Genomic DNA, 14262 nt, shown 5'->3' with positions numbered 1-14262 from the left:
TAAGTGAACCCGCGTGTACACGCTACTGTGTCTAATGAAACCCGCGTATATCCAGAGATCTTATAATTCAGTTATCTTAATCTTCAATAAATGCATCAGATCATTATTAAGCATATTAACAGTAAACAGGTGCAGAATAACAGAACAGAACATCACACAAGAGCCACACACATGAACACCATGATATAAGGTGGAAACCCAATGTGGGTGAAAACCACCTGCTGCAATTCGTCTCTTTCTTCTTTAATAAGAAACTTCTTTTACAATGCACTGGTGCAGTCATTTACCAGCACGCAGGCTGCAACCTGCAGAGGGCTACAACCCTCATAGCTTTTGTACTAGCCGATCCATTTACTAGTACGTAGGTGCCAACCCTACAGAAGGCTACAACCTTCACTCGTTTTCCAGCTGCTCCTTGTTACACTAAAAAATGTCACCTTGACTACTTACAGTTAGTATGGCTCCAATCAACAAGTCATGCTACCCTCTTAGGCAAGTCTCATGCCTCTGTTATCCATCTCAAACTCAAAGAAGAGAGAAAGTCTTGTAAAAATCATGTTTATCTCTGGGGTCGCAGGTTCTCTCTAGCCTTACCTGCGGGGACGCTGACCATGTTCACAAAATATGCGTCCATGGACGCTCTGTATGTTAAGGGACAGGTGCGTCCCTCTGTAAAAGGCAAAATGCGCGAGTTTTATCTTGAAAAAGTTACTTGTGGTTACTTCTAGAACATTCTAGAGGTCGGTTTGATGAAATGGATGCGCCTCCAGTTGGTTCATGTATCTCTATTAAGGGGGAACTTATCCCATCAATAAGGGAGCTATCCCACCCATAGAGGGGGATGATCCCATTGATAGTGGACCTGAATAACCTCTTTACAGCACTATAAATGAAGGCATTGAGCCAGAAGGAGGGGAGGTTGGAGCTATACATTTTCTTTGGGTAAATGCTGCAGGATTTAGGTCTTCCATTAGAGCCTTTGTGAGGAGAGATTGTCTTCACTTGATTCTACTTGGGAGAGGGTGAGCTTTGTCAAAGTAGAGGAAAACCCTTGATGGACCCTGGGAGGAACTTGCACAACACCAAGGCCAGGTTGTAAGAGTTTCTTTGTTTCGTTATTAATACAAACTGGTTTATTTTTCTCAATAGCTTGTGTTAATGAGTTATTTCATGTGTTCCTTGGTCTGCATGTTGAATATATGTTTTATTATATGAAATGCAAGTGCTTGGTAATTGTTTGATTGTTTGTGGTTGCAGGAATTGACTTGAAGGAGGAGCTCATCCGGATCGTCAAGAACGGACTTCAACAACAGCGTTTTGGAATAAGGTAAGCCTAAACACTTGTAGTTTTCATGTTGTAAAAGGTGTATTTAGAGAAAGATCACTCCATTTTGTCTTGTTTGTCATTAGAATGTCTTAGACTTCTAGGAAGGTCAGTCGTGTCCGCACCCTTGACAGATTCCGTGTGACAAATTGGCGACTCCGCTGGGGAATCCATTAATGAGAGAGTCTTTTCCTTTATATGAACTTTGCTTTGAGAAAATCATTTTTATTTTCTGGTTTTTGACTGTGAGAATTAGTATTTGGGTGGCTTAGCTGTAGCTTTAGTTGGCTTTAGTTTTTCTTCCTTTTTCCAGAAAGACGCAGTCTCTGTGTGCTGCACAGTGCGTCTTTGGACGCGCTGTTGTCGACTGCACAGTGCGGGGCCGCACCTGTGACAACTGTTGGCCTGCGTCTTCCTGTAAAAGTTAAGAAAATTCCATTTTTGCCTTAAATTACTTTTAGATTTTGTTTTTTCTTAGTGTTTTCTGCCCAGATCCTTTAGTACCCTGTCAAGAATTCTTACCTGAACTGGTTTTGTGAGCTTTGAGTGTTTTAGTGGTTTTCAACGAAGTTTAGACCTAGGGTTTGATTTTTGGAAAGGCTTTGTAGTGACTTTGAGCTTAGAAAGTTGTCCAGCCTTAGATATCTCTGGTTAGTCAACCTTCTTAGAAGTTGAGCCTGCCGTAAAGTCTCCTTGTTTGAGCAACTTGTCATTTGAGTTGTTTTGGGTCAAATTTCGAATTGCTTGTTTTTAAAGTATTGATTTCCATTTTCAAAAAGGACAAAAAGATTAGAATTTTGTTTTGACTAGTTTTTGGTTCTGCAATAAGCTAGTCCTTGATTTGATTGTGATCAAGTAAAACACCTTAGAAATAATCATTGTTAGTTTTGGCCTCGTTAAGATTGCTTAGAGTAAATTTGCCTTTAGTTTGCTTATGAGTGCATTTTCATAGATTTTAAGAGTTGTTAAGATTGATTTTTGGTTATATTAGATTTATTTGCTTTATTAAAAGAAAAATACAAAAACATCTTCTTAAAAGTCTTGTTTCAAGTAGCTTTTTGTTTTCAAAAGAAGAAAAGAGTTTTTTCGTGCATGTAAAGAGAAGTTATGTTTTTATGCTTGGAAAAGAAAAACGAATTGTTTCTTTGATTGTCTTCAATTAAGAAGTTGCTTTTATAAAGATTGCATTCTCTCAACTTTTTAGTTAAGCAATTCATCGAAAAAGTAAAGTAGTGGATAAATCATTTTAGGTGCATTTTGTAGTGGTTTCGAGTCGAGTCAACACACCACTAGTTTCACTTCCATCACCTTTTGACTTAAGAAACAACCTTAAAAGTAACGCTTAAATTAAAATCAATCTAGTAATCTTTATTTTTCTAGGGCTCTGAAGCACCAACATAGCTTAGGCTAGGGTCTTGGAGTAGGTGAGTACTTAACTCTCCAAGACTACAAAACCAAACAGATAGTCTATCTTGAGTAGAACAAATCCAATTGTTTCAGTTACATTCTGGGAAAGCTCCTCTTAAAGGAGAAACACGAGCTCGTGTCCGAACCAGTGAGGGGATCATTCCTCCCTCGTTGGGAACGACGCCAGGCAGTACGTATTACAAACGGTAAACCTCGGATTAACCATTGTCGAGGAGCCAGGGGTCACTTATCGGTAAACCTTGGATTGTTGTCAAGGAGCCGGTAAGGGGATTGGAGCTTGCTACTCTGCCCTTGCGTGCTGTCGGAGTTTAGACTGTTCCCCCAGGTGTAATTGTTGTGATTGGTAACCTTAGTGGCCATAATATCTAGGATTCTACCCAAGGTGACGGTGGAGGGAAGGTCCCACTGTACCTGGAGCAGACGTCGGTTATACTCACTTGGATTTTCTGGGGGGTTCGCTTCACTTCGAGACGGTTAAAGTGGAGGAACTTGGTCCAGTCTATTCATTAAGCAGGTTGCCGGGGTAACTGTTCCACCCACTATTTCTGTACTGAATCCTGCGAGGTTGGGCCTAATCACCAACTAGCGCTTTTGGTCCGGAAGACTACTGTTTGTGTGTGGTTTGACGCTCTAGATTATTTAGGCGTGTGCTTCAAATTTGATTGGTTCTTTAGAAGACTTTAGGTGGTTTGATTTGAAATTTTTTACTTTGTTTTCGTGTGTTGTAGTTAAAATCTTTAATTGTGGCGGAATTACCGAGAAGGTCCCGTCGTATTGCGGGCCAGTCTCCTGAAGTTGTATCTGTGGCCGAATTGTTGAGAAGATCCCGTGAACTTAGGGGTTCACCTCCTCGAGACGACCCCAGTTATTTAGAGGGTTTAAAGGTCCTTGTAACTCCTAGTGGCAGTAAAGTAGGTTCACCTGAAGAAGGAGAATCTTCTTTGGTAGTCCATCCAGATTACCAAAGATTAGAAACAGGTTACAATCCCGAAGCTGTTACAGTTTCCGAGCTTGCTGGTAGTTTTTCATCTGCCAGTGAAACAGGCGAAGAACCTGAAATTTCAGAACCTGTTACTCCAACTCCTAGTGTTCCTGATTCACCAAGAATAGAAAGAATTATCACCGAAAATCTTCCTGTTGGATTAATTGCTATAGAAGAACTTGTTCCAGAGGAAGAAATAGGCGTTTCTGATTCTGAAGATCTAATTACCCTTGATCTAAGGGAGCGTGAATCCATCTTTTACAGTCCTCCTAGAAGTGAATCTTGGTACCTTGCATTAACCAATTTTTTAGACAACTCAGTAGGTTTTTCTACACCTCGTACTCCGGTTCCACCTAGAGGAATTCATTCTCCTGTAAATATGTCTGGTCAGTCATCTGTGTTTTCGCAAAGTCCTGAATCATTTTTACATGGCGGTCCTTCTGTTCCTACTGGGTATCAATCACTTTCTGGTACCTTTGCGGGAGCATCTCCTCAACCTGTTGATCATGGGTTATTAGTTGGAAACAGTGGTAATGTACCATTGAGTATAGGTGAAGTTTATATGATGTCAGGTTCAACTCCCATTAACCAACCTCAAGGTGGCCAATTACCGCCTGGGGGGCAACCTTCGTTAATGCCTGGGGGGCAACCTCAAGGTACTTCATTTGTGACTGGGGGGCAACCTCAAGGGTATCAACCCCAAGGGTATCAACCCCAGCCTCAATATGTACCCCAAAGTCAACCTCAGTATCAGTATCAACCTCAAGGATGGCAACCTCAAGGATGGCAACCCCAAGGGTATCAACCCCAAGGGTATCAACCTCAAGGATACCAACCTCAAGGTCAAGGTCAACCCCAGTATTCGTATTTACCTCAAGGTTATCAACCTACGGGTCAATACCCTGGTCAAGGTTATCAACCACCTCAAGGGCAATCATATGGGACTACACCTTACAGTTATCAACCCTATCCTCAATACGGCTATGGATCTCAGTATCCTCAACCTGTTACGAGTCAATACCCTGGAATGTTAACATGGGATCCGTCACAGGGTCAACAGATGTCGCAACCAAGTATACAGTCGGTACCTCAAGCAGGACAACCTGCAGTTCCTGGTCCACCCCAGCAACCGCAACCTGTCCAGTCAAGTGTTCAGACCCCTGTAACTTCTGTAGTTACTCAGCCGCCAATTGCACCGAGTACTCCACCTCACACGGCTGCAGCAACTACCGCTTCATCTACCATGCTTACATCTGGAGTATCGGCAGCTCCGGTTTCTACTGTCCCTGTAACCGTTCCTCAGACATCTGTACCGTTGTCTGGACCCACGGTTCAAACCACAGTCCAGATGCCTGCAGGTCAACCTGGTACAAGTACGGTTGTTACTACTCAACCTCAATTTGTTCAACCTCCGTACCAGGGACAGTATCAACCTGGGCAAGCTGCCCAACAACCGGTTTACCAGTATCAACCGTATCCTGGGTACAATTATCAACCACCTCAACAACCCCAGTACGGTCCGGTTAATCCTGGTTTTCCAGGAGGATATAATATCCCCAATGCGAATCCTGTTCCTAGTTATCCTGGATATCCTCCTCCTGGGGCTGGTATTGTGACTCAGAGTTTTAGAGATCCTAACCGGCAGTTACCATTTATTGCGACTTTAGATTTACCCGACTTGACGCGCCTAACGAACGATCCAATTCAATATCTTCCGTTCTGGCCGCCAATGCCAAATAAGTTGCCCAGCGATATACCCAAGTTCGAAGGTAAGTCTGGAGAGGATCCGTCTAATCACGTGATGACTTACCACCTCTGGTGTGCATCAAATTCCATCTCAGATGATTCTATCCGCTTACGTCTTTTCCAGCGTACACTCATTGGTCTCGCAGCCAAGTGGTACATTGAGTTGCCACGGGCTTCTTTTTACAACTTTAGCCAGTTAGCTACTTCATTCTTAACTCATTTTCAGTTACCAGTCAGATACGATAATGGTACGGAATTATTAACTTCGCTAAAACAATCGACATCCACGTACATTTCTGATCACATCCATGAGTGGAGACGTCGAAGGAGATTAGTGAAAGTTTTTATCCCGGACCAAATTTTAGCTGAATGGTTTGTAAAATCATTATTACCAAGAATTACTGAAGATGTAGCTAAGGCCGGCGTAGTTACTGAGGAGCAAGTCATTGCTCAGGCACAATACCTTGACTTAGTTTACACTCAGTCGGGTACGTTACACGAGAAAATTCCGGATCTTCCAAAGTCAAACCAAATCGCTGCTGCTCCTTCGGGATCTCATGCCGCTGATGGTATGATCGGTATCGTGACTACGAAGAGTAAGAAGAAGTCTTCCAAGACCTCCAATACTCCAATTATCACTTTGCCTGATTCTCCGACAGGAGAGTCTTCTCCTCCTGAACTTACCGCCGACATTCACGCTGTAGAGTCATCTACGGCCAAATCCAAAAACGGTGGAAAGAAGAAAGGAAAGAAGAAGGCTAAAGCAGACAAGGCTCCAAAGGAGAAAACGGAAAAGTCGGAAACTAATGACGAAAAGCGCAAACCTCGTTATCCTTGTCTCATTTGTGAAGAAGATCATTTTACGAGAGACTGCCCTCATCGGGCCGAGGTAGTGAAAATAGTTAAAGGTTCTCCGACTCCTGCTGTGTTAAAGAATCCATTCCCCGAGCAGGAAAATAAGATGATAGGTTCTTCTTCGAATGCCAGTGAAGAACCCATTTTGATGATGTCTCATGTCAGGATTGCGACTCGATCGCAAGATTATGGTAGTAAGGCTCCTGTTGATGGTAAAGAAGCAGAATCTTCTAACTCTAACCCATCAACCTCAGCTCCTGGTTCCGATCCACTACAGATCGAAAAACCTAACCCAGACTTAGTGATTAAGCCGCCCGCCAAGGGTGTACTTCGAAGGTCTGCTTTCAATCCACATGCGAGAGCAGCCCAGAATTACAACATTGTTGAAGACTTAGCTGTTTCACCTTCAGCAATGTCGGCACTCGAAGTGCTGCAATCATGTCCAGCGCAACGAAAATTGCTTTTGTCGGCTATTGGAGCTGTCGATGTTCAGGACCCGAACCTAATGATCTTTGATCTAGAAAGTAGTACACCGCGTCTCCCCCATCAAATGGCTTTCCAAATTCCAGTGATAGTCAAAAACAGGCCTATTCATCGGACTGTGATTGATGAGGGAGCTTCTACGTGTATTATGTCGATTCAATGTTGGAGATCGCTTGGTTCTCCTTCGTTGAACCAATCCCCCACCATCCTTAAGGCCTTTGATGGCCGTGGGTTCCGTCCGTTTGGTATTCTACAAGAATTGCCTATAGGGGTCGAAGGTAAAACCGTTAGTCTGGATGTGGAAGTGGTTGATGCCCCTCTAGACTACAACCTTCTTTTGGGTCGAAGTTGGTCATATGCTATGACAGCGGTCGTTTCATCGGTCTTCAGAGTCATTAAGTTTCCACATAACGGTAAGATCGTGACTATTGATCAGCTGACATACTTTTCATCCGACCCAACCTCTTCAGAAACTATCCAGCATGTTGGTAAAACGACAATCCCTTATAGGGACATTGGTGTAGGTTTAGTTAAGGATTCCGGTTTACTGGGAACTTTTCCTCTCCCTCCACTCAATGCAGACCCTTCGTTCGCAACAATTCATATGATCACGTCAGAAAACATTATTTATGATGATCCTTGGTATGTTCCCTCTGACTCTGAGCTAGACTCACTCGGTGATGTTATGCCGTTGAGTCCGTATGAGATTGCTTATGAAGCTCTTATGTCTTTTACCGACTTTCATTCAACCGACCAAATGAATGTGGTCAGTGAAGAGTCACTTTTCACCTCACCCTTAGAACGGATAACGTTTCCCGAAGAAGTGTCATCTGACGAACAACTTCGCGAAATCCTAAGTGTAGATGATCTACCATGGGAAGATCTCCATCACAGATCTTCGTTTTTACCTAAGGATGATGCATTTGAAAATGATTTTTCATCTATCTTTACCGCTGAATATGTCAAAGACGCTCAGGATCCAACGAAACATTCTGATTCAGAGCTGAATTTAGGGAATATTTCTCGTACTATTCCCATTGATATTTCAGTGAAGCCCGGAATCAAGGAGAACATTCATATAGGTGCCGCATGTACTGACGAAGAAATTGAAACTTACAAGGCCCTATTCCAAGAATTCCGCGACGTGTTTGCCTGGTCCTACGAAGAAATGCCAGGAATCGATCCTGCCATTGTTGTTCATGAAATCAAAACCTACCCGGATGCTAAACCCATTCGGCAACGGTTGCGTCAGATTCACCCTCGAAAAGCAGCTGCAATCAAAGCCGAAGTCGAAAAGCTGTTGAAAGCAGGTTTCATTTATCCGATCCCGTTAACGGATTGGGTATCGAATATTGTTCCCGTCAATAAAAAACAAGGAACAATAAGAATCTGTATCGATTATAGGGATATCAATCGAGCTTGTCCAAAAGACAACTATCCTACGCCTTATATCGATCAAATTATTGATGATTGTGCCGGAAGTGAGATGTTTTCCTTCATGGATGGTTTCTCGGGTTATAATCAAATCAATATTCTACCTGCCGATCAACCAAAAACGGCATTCATTTGTCCATGGGGGACATTTGCTTATTGCAAATTACCTTTTGGCCTTAAGAATGCCGGTGCTACTTTTCAACGGGCCATGTCTTATGCATTTCATGACATCAAGCACATTGTGCAACCCTATCTCGATGATTTGCCTGCTCATTCTTTACACCGAGCTGATCACCTTGTCCACCTACGAGCAATCTTTATGAGGTGTAGGCATTATCGAATTCGGTTGAATCCCCACAAGTGTGTTTTCTGTATAGAAACAGGTCGATTGCTGGGATTTGTTGTTTCCAAAACCGGCATTCGCGTCGATCCCTCGAAAGTCGAGGCTATCATCCAATTGCCTCCTCCTTCGAGTTTGCGCCAACTCCAAAGTTTGCAAGGGAAAGCAAACTTTTTACGCCGATTCATCCCTAACTACGCCGAGGTCACTAAAGGTTTTACACGGTTGTTGAAACAGAATGTACAATTCTTTTGGGACGAGATTGCTCAACAATCTTTTGATGCACTGAAACACGCGTTGACCCATGCACCGTTATTGCATCCTCCCAACTACAACCAGGACTACTTCTTATACCTCGCAGCTTCGCATTCCACCATTGGAATGGTGTTAGTTCAAGAAGATGAATTCAAGGCAGAGCATGTGATATATTACCTTAGCAGAACCTTAAATCCAACTGAGTTAAAATATTCACATGTGGAGAAATTGGCCCTGGCAGCCGTTCAAGCTGTCCAGCGTTTTCGTCACTACATTCTTCTCCGCAAAACTACTGTTATTTCGGATTGCAACCCTATGATTTATATCTTGACAAAACAACTGCTAGGGGGCAAGTACTCTAAATGGATCGTCATCCTGCAAGAGTTCGACTTGGAGTTTGAGAAGTCCAAGTCTAAGAAATCTTTAGTCTTTGCGGAATTGATGTGTGATTTCCCGAGTGCTGACACAGAGACTGTGGCAGAGGAGTCCATTGCGGACGAATCTTTGTTTCTTATTAGCACTGTAGATCCGTGGTATGGGGATATAATCATCTATCTCCAAACCCAAACCTTTCGGCCTGAAACTTCCAAGGAAAACCGTCGAAAAATTCGGTTTCAATCCCAGCAATACAGAATTATTGGAGATACACTTTATCGCCTGGGGGCAGACTTAGTTTTTCGACGTTGTTTAACTCACGATGAGGCTGAGAGAGTTTTGAATGATTGTCACTCTGGAGCATGTGGCGGTCATATGTCTGGGTATGCCACAGCTCAGAAGGTGTTGCGCGCTGGCTATTTCTGGCCGTCTATGTTTAAAGATTGTATCCTTGCCGTCAGAAAATGCCACAACTGTCAAGTGTTTGATCGCAAGATGCGCGCTCCACCTGCTCCTCTCCACCCTATAATTGCCGCTGGTCCATTCGCCAAATGGGGCATTGACTTTATTACTTGTAACCCTCACTCGGCCGGGGGGCATGCGTATATCATCCTTGCGGTTGATTATTTTACTAAGTGGGCCGAGGCGATGCCTACATTCGACGCAAGCGGCAAGACAGCTGCACTTTTCGTATTCAATCATATCATAACTAGGTTTGGTGTCCCACAAGCAATCATTACGGACCATGGAAGCCATTTTCGAAATGTCATGATGACTGAACTTACAAGCCAGCTTGGTTTGCGCCACGATAGCTCTACACCTTATTATCCGCAAGCCAACGGTTTGGTTGAGTCAATCAACAAAGTTCTAGTCGTCATGATTCGACGGATCATTGGTATCCATCGAACGAATTGGCATAACATGTTATTTTCGGCACTATGGGCATATCGAACTTCAGTGAAAAATTCAACAGGTTTCACCCCTTTTCAGCTAGTTTATGGCTTAGAAGCTGTGTTACCTATTGAGTGCGAAATCCCATCACTTCAAATGGCTGTCGAATTACTTCCAGCTACTTCCGAAGAGGAGAAACGGTTGTTATACTTAGCTAAATTAGATGAGACTCGACGTGACGCTACTTTAGCTATCGAGACTCACGCGAAACGAATGAAAGCTCAGTACGATAAAAATGTAACCCCTCGAAGTTTTTCGGAAGGAGACCTAGTACTATTATATGATCAAGCGAACGATAAGCTAGGTGCTGGAAAATTCGTTCCCATGTGGCATGGGCCCTACATTGTAAAGCGAAAGCTAGCAAAAGGGGCTTATGAGTTAGTTGATTTTGATGGGGACTCTTTGGGCAAACCCAGAAATGGACTTTACCTAAAGAGGTATTATGCTTAAAATGGTGGATGGAGAAATTTTTAGATAGGTTAGATTTCCTTTCTAGCTAGCAAGTGTGTTAGTTTAGTCAGTGTGCTTAGCTTAGCAAGTGTGTTTTTTCGTCATTATTTTGGCTCATCTTGGTTTTACTCTTGATATTGTAGATGTCGACGCCTCTCCAAACATACATTGGATTTGCTGATGGTGCTTGTCGTAGTACACGGAATATCTCTTCCGCAGCTTGGGTTATCTATTCGCCCTCTGACGAGTTAGTTTCTATGCATGGGGTAAGCCTCGGTCAAACAACGAATAACATTGCAGAATACAGTGCAGTGGTTGAATTATTATCCGAATCTATTTCATTTGGAATTCGACGTTTGATAGTGAGGTTAGATTCTGAACTTGTTGTATTACAGCTTAATAGAGTTTATGCCATTAGAAATCCTGTGTTATTAAGGTTGTTTTTGAGAGTGCGTCTCTTGGAACGTGAATTTGATTACATTGAATATCAACATATTCCAAGGTCTTTGAATACATTAGCAGATGCAATTGCTTCTCAAGTGTTGGACAGACATTTATAATAATCATGCAAGTAAATTTAAAGACATTTCATCATACATGTTAAACAAGATAAGCCGATAATAGTGATATATAGATATAGATAGAAGTGTGTCAAAAAATATATACATCGTCTTCGATCATAGGTTTAACACACCTTATGATCGGCAAAATGATAGTGCAAAAAGTCAAAAATGTCACATGTGACTACAAAAGTGACTAGTCAATCACTGGTGGTGCTCTCTGTACGACACCACTGCGCGGGCTATCTTGCGCAGAAATCTCCTAAACGGTCCAGGGACTGCAACCACGAAGCGCTGAAGCCTCATTGGAATGTCATCCATAGTAGTCTCAGGTATATCTGCCGTGAGACGCTCTAGATCATGCTCCAAATCGGCTAGTACTTCTGCTGTCGCATCCTGTAAGGCCGGTGCCGGTGCAGCTGGATGTCGTCTGTCGTAAGGCCGGAGATTGGCTGGACGCTGTGGTCCAACATCTGCATTTTTAAAATTTTACTGTTACTTTGAGACGATATATATGAAAAATAAAAAAAATACATAATTAGAAAACTTGTGAAAATGAAAGTACCTCTGTCATCCCATTGTTCTCCCTGTGGAAGAACCATGTCCGGATCACCTCTGAAATCCATTCCGGCATATGGAAAGTCTTGTATCACAAAAAGCTGGCCCTCTAGCCAGTCGAAGTAACTGTCAGAGAATCGAACCACTGCAGCACCCTCGTCAGGATGCCGGGCCATCACCGCAACCCATCGAACAAGCTTTGGCTCCCGAGGACCCAAGTCATCAACAGTGAGTTGCTGAGGGATCAGCATAGGAACTCTCTCCAAGGCAAAGCTCACGACTAGAGGCCCATATCCAAAAGTCTTTAGTCGTCCGTTCTTTGCCTTGGTTAGTTGGCTCTTCATATGAGCCGACACAGCTTCGCACCAGTTGAAGATGGTGCCTTGGTAACAGTCAACTGCCATCCGCATTTGGGATCCGGAAGCAATGTGCAAGGCGGCCGCGCCACAAATCCTAGTGACCGTAAATGCAATAACTCTAAGTTCCGCCAGAGCGATGTGCTTTATCTCCACGCCTTTTTTATGGTGAGTCCCTGGTCTGCACCACTCCTCGCGGAGATCATCAAGGGATTGGCCACCCGGCCTGGTCCCCGCAAGGTTGAGTTGCTCACCTCTGTTTGGCAAGCCAGTGAGAAAGTATACATCCGAGGGCTCTATCTCGAGCTGGTGCCCTCCCATGTAAAAACATTGATCTTGAACGTTCCATCGCTCAACTAGCCATTCCAAAAATCTTACCTGGCCCCTCATGCCCGGTATGGTCCAATATTTGTACAATCCACATGTTCTTAAGGCATCCAGAGAGGGTTGGTGGTTAATCGCAGCTTCATCGTCTTCTACGTGCTCTCTCTCTCTCCAGTCTAACATGTTTTGGCCCCTGCACATCAAAAGAGTCAATTAGAAATTAATTTGAGAAAATTTGGTGGTTTTTTGAGAGAGTTAGGGTTTTGAAATGCGCCCTTTGCGGAAGACGCACCCCGGCTTTTTAGCACAGGGCGTCCGGACGCAGCTCGCCTGAAGGCGGACTGCGTCCCCAGACCTTTTTCCCGTGTGAGAAAAAGTCGGGGGACGCGGTCACCCGAAGGGCACCTGCGTCCGCCGAGAGGCGCATTTTGAACCCAAAACCCCCCCAAAAAATGAAACAGAGACCAAAAACAAAAAACTAAACGGATAAAAATGAAGAGTGGGATGTGTAAAATACCTCGGTGAAGCGGCGTTCGATTCCGACGGTCAGATTTTCCGCAGCAACCACGGGAAGTTTCTTGTCAAAAGCTCCTTTTTCAACCTCAACAGTGAAACGGTAAAAATGACATGGTAAAAGGTCTTTTTATAGGTTTTTTGGATGAATTAGTTCATTTTTTACCATGAAAAGATGTTTTCAAATGTATTTTTGCCTATTTTAAACAGGTATGAGTAATGTGTCGCTTTTGTGCAGGACGAAGGGATTTCAAGGGAAATTGTAATTTTTCACAAACAAAATTTCAGAGTCATCTTTTAAGCCCTTTTCTGACTCCTAAAACATGAAAAGATCGCCGAGTGTTTCTTTTTCACTCGTTAAAACGGAATTAAAAGACGGTCCCCTTTTAGCTCTTTTCTGACCGTAAAATCAGGAAAAGATTGCCGGGTTTTTGTCGTTTCAAACTCGATAAGGAAATAAAACGACGTGTCTTTGATCGCTTTTTACTTTTCAGATCAACGATTCTATTATGAAAGTACTCCTTGGTCGCAAGATCAAGCGGTTCCCCCAGGTATTATTTTATACTTTTTCGGGCTTGAGGGACACAAATATACGAAAAAGTTCAACGTGGAGTTTCCTTAAGTTTTTCAGACTCTCTAAAAATGAAAAACGCCGAGTTTCTCCTATACTGGGCTCGTTAAACTTTTACAGTAAAGGACCTGTTCAATTACAAACAGGAACGAACCACTCCTTCCTAGGGTTCGCATTTAAACTAGGTTGGACTCGTCCGAAGGATGAGCTTATAATCAAGCATATGTTATCCTCCTCAAGCTTGTTAAAAATAAAGAGGTACTTGCCAGAAATGGTGGGGGAAAAAAGAGAAGAATGAACCTATTTGTCACCTTTTGCCTCAGAAGAAACTTTATTACCACTCTTGAACACGACACTTTTCATTCACCTGGGTTGGGAAATCTTTTACCTCACAGTTGACTAAATCACTTTGAAAATCTTTTACCGGGTTCAGGGATCAACTTTGAGTTATTCGTCACCAAACCATCTGTTGTGTCGTTATGTGTTCAAGAGGTCTGCAAGCAAAACTTTCATCTGCAAAATACTTGTCATCCATTGACCATCCCTGAGTCAGTCCTTACAGCAACATTTCTTCAACTTGAACAATGATTTCGTGTTGCAGGCTTGCCTGCAACGGGTCGCTTTCTATCGACATCGACACATTATCTAGAAAGATGACTTAGGAATCGACAGTACCTTGAAGTCTGCATGCATCAATGGCAGGTTTCTCGCCTTTGACGTCAGTTTACATCATTGACTTTCGATCAAAGGATTCCGT

The sequence above is a fragment of the Pinus tabuliformis genome, chromosome 9 (genome assembly GCF_031772625.1).
Source record: "Pinus tabuliformis cultivar Carrire ecotype Pingquan chromosome 9, CPIR1, whole genome shotgun sequence".
Classification (NCBI taxonomy): domain Eukaryota; kingdom Viridiplantae; phylum Streptophyta; class Pinopsida; order Pinales; family Pinaceae; genus Pinus; species Pinus tabuliformis.
The sequence above is the reverse complement of the archived record's forward strand: the minus strand, read 5'-3'. Positions refer to the sequence as shown.